The sequence below is a fragment of the Elephantulus edwardii genome, unplaced genomic scaffold (assembly GCF_000299155.1).
Source record: "Elephantulus edwardii isolate Elephantulus edwardi_28Jun2011 unplaced genomic scaffold, EleEdw1.0 scaffold00069, whole genome shotgun sequence".
Lineage (NCBI taxonomy): Eukaryota > Metazoa > Chordata > Mammalia > Macroscelidea > Macroscelididae > Elephantulus > Elephantulus edwardii.
The window spans coordinates 12,915,941-12,922,560 of NW_006399819.1; the positions used below are offsets into that span (position 1 = coordinate 12,915,941).

A 6,620-nucleotide genomic window follows, 5' to 3' on the forward strand; every position below is an offset into this window, starting at 1 on the left:
TTTGCTGAATACTTGCTAGGTTCCAGGAAAAGTTCTAAACATTTTATATAGGTACTACACTTCTTCTCCTTTTATATATGAGACAATTTAAGTACAAAGAGATTAATATCACTTTCAAATAAGGCAGTCCAACTCCAGAACCAATAATCTTAGTCATATTTTATTCTCAGAATGCTCTCCAAAGAGGAAATTTATTTCTAATTTCCCAAGTAAAGAGAAAACTCAAACCCACAACAAAGTTAATATATATCAGTGCTGCGATTCAAAACCAAGTTTCTCCAACTTACAATCCTATGTACAGCAGAATGAACCCTCCAAAAATTCATTCCCAGGCTCACCATTTCTACTGTGCTTAAGGCAAACTTTGTTGCTGTGTCAGTTCATCTTCTTGAGCGTCTCTCAGTGCTGCCCTTCTATGTTTCTAACCATTACGGTCTTTTCCAGGGGCTGGCCTCTCTTCATAATATGCCCAAAGTATAGGTGTTTCTTTTTGTAGTCAATGCTATATTCCATTTTTCACAACACAACTCACAGAACTCTGGTGGCCTGATGAGTAAGGAGTTGTGCTGCCAATCCAAGGGTAGATAGTTTGGATCCACCAATTGCTTCATGGTGGAAAGATGAGCAATTTCCTCCCATGCAATTTACTGTCTTGAAAAACCTGTTCAATGGTTAGTTATGAGCCAGTTTTAACTCAACAGCATATAAAAACAAGGATAGCACAATTCAAAGGTACTTGTTTTTGCTTATGAAGAGATACTGTATTTTATGGTATCTCTAAATAAATTTTTTAATTGGTGACCTACTTCAAACTATGTTGTTGTTGTTGTTGTTAGTTGCCACTGCCGTATGGCTTATAGCAACCCTGTGAACAACAGGTCTGAACCCAGCCCTATTTTATGCCATCCTTGTGAACTCTGCCATGTTCAAGGCCATTGTGGCAATCTCTAGGCCAAACCATCTGGTTGAAGATCTTCCTCTATTTTACTGACCTACTGCTTTTCTCACCATTATTTCCAATGTCTGGTTCCTCCTGAAAACATGTCCAAAGTAAGAAAGATGAAATTTAAACATTCTTGCCTCTGAGGAACACTGTTTAGACTTTCATCAAGACAAATGTTTTTGTTCTTTTGATGTTGTTGTTAATTGCCACTGAGTTGAACATGACTCATAGCAACCTTATGAACAAAAGACAAGAAGCCTTTCTATAACTATTGTCATTTATCAAAGTTCATAGAGTTTCAGAGGCATGTTGTTTAGGAAGTAGATGCCGCCTCTGCTTCCAAACTGTCTTAAACTGGGAGCTCCACCAACCACTGTTCATCATGGGTAACCATTATGACATTTGACACCCCAATGGTACATGGTTCAGTATCACAGAAACCCCAGTTTACCTCAGTACAATCTATTGACAGAAGAGTGCTGCACCATTTAGAAGAATATTCCTTCAAAATATAACAATAACCTATTTTTAAATACAAAGGCCCTCCCCAAGCTTTTGTTGACTCTAAGAGGCTTAAATAAAAACTTCAAAATAATAGAGTATGTTATTGTTGTTTTGTACCATTGAGTCACCTGGAACATATAGCGACCCTATGTAAAGCAGTTCTGAACCCTTTCCTATCCTGAGCTAGTCTCACTAATTCCAATACTCCAACCCCCACTGCCCCAAATACTGTATCAATCCATCTCATCTGGGTTCTTCCTCTCCTGCGCTGTCCCTCCACCCTTCTAAGCATGATATCTTTCTCCAAGGACCAGTCTTTCCTGGCCATGTGCCCAATGTATGTGAAATGCAGTTTCAAAACCCTAGCCTCCAAGGAAAGACTTGGTTTCACCATCTCCAAGACAGATCAATTATTTTGTTGGAAGTCCATGTTATGTTCAAGACTCCTCTCTAGCACCACAACTCTAAGACATCTGTTCTTCTTCTGTACACTTTAGTCATTGTCTAGCTCTCTGAAGTAGAACAAGTAATTGAGAAGACCATATTCTGGGTTAGGCACACCTTTAGACTGTCCTCATTGCTCTTCAGAACTCTGGAAAGGTCCATGACAGCAGATTTTCCCAATTCAATTTGTTTTTTGATTTCCTGACTGCTGGTGTTAAGAGTGTTGATTGTGGATCCGAGCAAGCTATAATTGCTAGCAACCTCAGTCTTTTCTCTAGCTGTCATGGCGCTGCCAATTGGCCCAGTGGTGAGAGTCTTTGTCTTCTTGATGTTGTTCTTTTGATAGTCCAAGCTATATTCAATATTCTTCACTAATAACAAAATTCAAAGGCATCACTTCTTGTTTGACCTTCCTCATTCTTTGTCCAACTTTCAGATGTATAGGAAGCAAATGGAAATACCATGACTTGAATCAGGCATACCTTCACCTTTAAACAGATATCCTTGCTCTTTGGCACTTTGGAGAGGTTCTTGACAATAGATTTTCCCAATGCAATGCATCTTTCGATGTCTTGACTACTGCTACGAAAGCTATTAGTTGTAGTGTTAAAGGCTTATTGTTCAAAATGGTTTTGCTAGCTATTGACTGACTTTGTGATGTGAATGAGTGGGAATATTTGAAAATGCCATGCTAGCCTATTCACAGGGGAGTGGCTAATCTTGCCATTAAATTGAGCAGATCCAGCAACAGAATTTTATAATCTTACCACCAACAACAAAGAAGAAACAAAGAATTTAGCATGTCCTTGAGGCCACAGATTTGCGTGCCAGCCAGACCAGGCCCTATGGGAGTAGCAACCATAGCAGCTGCAGCAGAGCACCAGAGACCTGACATAAGGTGGAATAGGCCGTGAAACTGATATGCCATGGAACCAGGGCTAGGAGCCACACGGCCTAAGTTAGATGAAAGATTGTAATGGGGAGAGAGGGAGAAGAGCCACATTGGCAGGAATAAGAGCCTAAAATTAGGAAAAGTGTGTGTCAGAGTTGCATCCTTTCATATGCCTAGTTTATCTAAGATTAAAGATTAATATCAAGAAGACAAAGATTCTCACCATTGGGCTAATTGGCAGCACCATGATAGATGGAGAAGAGATTGAAGCTCCACAATCAACATTCTTGGCACCAGTAGTCAGTAAATCAAAAGACAAGAATGCACTGTGGAAGTCTGCTGTCAGGAATTTTGCCAAAGTCCTAAAGAGTAATGATGTCAGTCTAAGGACTAGAGTGTGCCTGATCAAGATGAGTTGTAGAATGACCTCAAGGATATCGTCCATGAAGAAAGCCAAAAGTCACTACAAAGCAAATGAGAAAGAAAATGCAAAAAAGGATGTCAAAGGGACTCTGGAAATTGTACTAGCAGTACTTAGAAGAGGCCATGACACCAGGGATATCATTGCTAATGTCAGATGGATCCTGGCTGAAAATAAACAATACCAGGAAAATGCCTATTTATTCTTTATTTATTATGCAAAGATGTTTGACTGTGCAGATCACAATAAATTAAGGCTAACATCCAGAAGAATTTGAATCCCAGAGCATTTAATTCTTCTCATACGAAACCTATACCCAGACATAGAGGCTTACTCTACATTTTACCAGATAGTATTTTGTGAATGAAAACTATTGACCTGAAGTGCTTGCTGCTGAAGGTCAAGGATTGTAGCCTTCAATATTGATTGAAGCCTAACATCAAGAAAACAAAGATCCTCACCACGGGGCCAATTGGCAGCATCATGATAGATGACGAAGAGATTGAGATTGTTGATAGCTTCAGTTTCAGTTTGCTTGGCTTTACAATCAACGCTCTTGTTACCAGAAGCCAGGAAATTAAAAGACGAATTGCATTGGGAAAGTCTGCTGTCAGAGACCATTCCAAAGTACTGAAGAGCAACGATGTCAGTCTGAAGACTAAGGTGTTCCTGACACAGGCCATGGTCTTTGCAATTACTTGCTATGCATCAGAGAGCTGGACAATGACTAGGGATGATAAAAGAAGAGTTGATACCTTTGAGCTTTGGTGCTAGAGAGAGGTATTGAATATACCATGAACTACTAGGAGAACAAACACCCTGGAGATGGTGAAGCCAGGCTGCTCCTTGGAGGCAAGGATTCTGAAGCTTCATCTGACATACTTTTGACATGTTGAGAGGTGGGATCAGTCCTTGGAGAAGGACATCATGCTTGGGAGGGTGGAGGGACAACACAGGAAAGGAAGACCCTCGATGAGATGGATTGATTCAGTCACTGGGGTAATGGGGATAGGCATTTCGGAGACAGTAAGTTTTGCAAGGGATAGAGCAGGATTTAGGGCTGTTGTACATAGGGTCACTATGAGTCACAGGCAACTCGATGGCACATAACAATAACAGCAGTCTCCAGCTACCTTAACGGCAGACACGTGGTCTTGCAAATCAGCATGGTCTTGCAAATCATCAACAGCCATAGGACTAGGATAAGAGAAAGAGTGCTTCTCATACTGGGCAGCAAGACTGGAGGCAAGCAAGATTTGTGGTGGCAAGATTTTGGGAGACTGGTGCAAGACCCTGGTGAGAACAAAATCTTGTTGGCAGAGAGACTGTGGCATTGCTGCAAGAAACTGTGGCAAAGTGTAAGCAGAAGAACCTGGGATAAAGGCCACACTTAAAAGTTTTTGTTCTTGCCTTTGATGATGACAGGAAAAGCAGCTTGCTTAACTGAAACTGGAACCTGGACTAATTGAAGAATTGTGTCTTGGGATTGCTGGGCTAAAACTTAGATGTGCATTGGGTGATATTTTTTTGCCACTACTACTCCACAACTTACTTCCTTTAACCTCATTCTTAGTATCACACTGTGAGTCAACAATGCATACAGGAATATTTTGAAGCTGCTGTGACTCCAGAGGCACCATGGGACTGGGCTACTGGCTCTTTATCTCTTTTCTGCTCTGGGACAGTGAGGGGTTTTGCTATTCTTACTCCCTCTGGCCCTTTCAGAGAGACTTTCATGGCCCTGTGCCACCATGTGACATTTTCAGCTCTTTAGACAGAGATGGATTACAACCACCAATAGACTTGGCATGATGGAGACTGTGGGAATGGACCAGCAGAGGTTAAGATTCTTACCCATTTTTCTTAGGGTCTATTAGTTGTGGTTACTTACTGGAATCTAACAATAATAACAACACATGTTAGCTCCAGTTTCTACCACATATGTGTTTTTGTTGGTAAGTGCTATCAGCAACTGACTCATGAGCAACTCAGTGCACAACAAAATGAAACTGCGGTATCGTGGGGCATCCTCAAAATACCTGTTTTTATTAATCCTATTATTGCAGTTATGGCAAGCCATTGGATTAAAATTTTTCCTCTTTTTCACTATTTTTCAACCATGCTATTTTTCTCTATGGATTTATTCCTCCTGACAACATGCCCAAATTACATGAGATGAAATCTCACTATCCTTGCCTTTAAGGAACTCATTGGCTGCACTCCTTCAAGACAAATTTATTTACTCTTTTGATGGTCCATAGAATATCCAGTATTGTTCGTCAACACCACAATTCCATGGCATCAATTTTTTCTTTTGTCTTTATATAAATGTCCATCTTATGAATGCATATGAAGCTATTGGAAAGATCATGGTTCGGGTAAAGTGCAAGCTGCTTGAAAGTGTAAGGTCTTTAAATGAACATTATTGCTCTTTAACATGTTAAAGAGGTCCTTTAGAGGAAATTTGACTATTTATTTATTTACTTGACTTTATTTCTGTTGTTTTGTTTTGTTTTGTTTGGAAGCAGGCAGATAAAGGCTTGTTTTATTGAATCATCTATATAACTGCCAAGGCCACTATGTACAGAGAGGAGAGGAGCTTCATTTCTTGGTCTCTTCCTCTTTAGACAGAGTCTTGATGATTTCTTCTTTCTTGGCCTGGAGTCGCTCCTCACGTCGTTTGCGTGCCTCCTTGGTCTTAGATCTACGGGCCTCGGCCCTTCAGCCAGGAGCTTCTTGCGGGCTTTATCTGCCTTCAGCTTGTGAATGTGTTCCATAAGAATTCGCTTGTTTTTGAACACATTCCCCTTTACTTTCAGGTACAGGCCGTGATACATGTGACGATCAATCTTCTTAGACTCTCGGTATCTTCTGAGCAGCCGGCGCAAAATCCTCATCCGCCTCATCCAGGTCACCTTCTCGGGCATTCGAGCATTAGCAGTACCCTTTCGCTTACCTATGCCCATATGCCGGCCCTTCCTGCGAGCTAAGGTATTTTTTTCGGCATCGAGCCCGAGAATGGACAGGCTTGCGGATGATCAGGCCATCTTTGATCAGTTTCCGGATTTGCTGGCGAGAGTTGGCATTGGCAATTTCATTGGTCTCATTGGGGTCCAACCAGACTTTCTTCTTGCCACAGCGGAGGACGCTACAGGCAAGCCTCTTCTGAAGCCTGAGCATACTCATGGCTGCGGCCACAGTGCCGAAAAGAAAGGAACCGACTTTATTTCTTGACTATTGCCTCTATAACAATTGTTTTTGGATCCAAGTAAAATGAAATTGTTGACAGTGTCACTATTTTCCCTAATTATCATGATGTTTATCGATCCAATTGTATTTTTTTTCCTTGAAATTAACTTTAATGGTAACTTTGGGGTTCAGTTATAAATTTTTTAAATCTTTCTTTCTAGCAAGTA

At 40.8% G+C, this 6,620-nt stretch overlaps 1 pseudogene; it reads right to left on the reverse strand.

Moving 5' to 3' along the window:
- Positions 1–5,805: 5,805 nt before the first annotated feature.
- Positions 5,806–6,393, reverse strand: LOC102860508 (annotated as a pseudogene).
- Between the last annotated feature and the right edge of the window lie 227 nt (positions 6,394–6,620).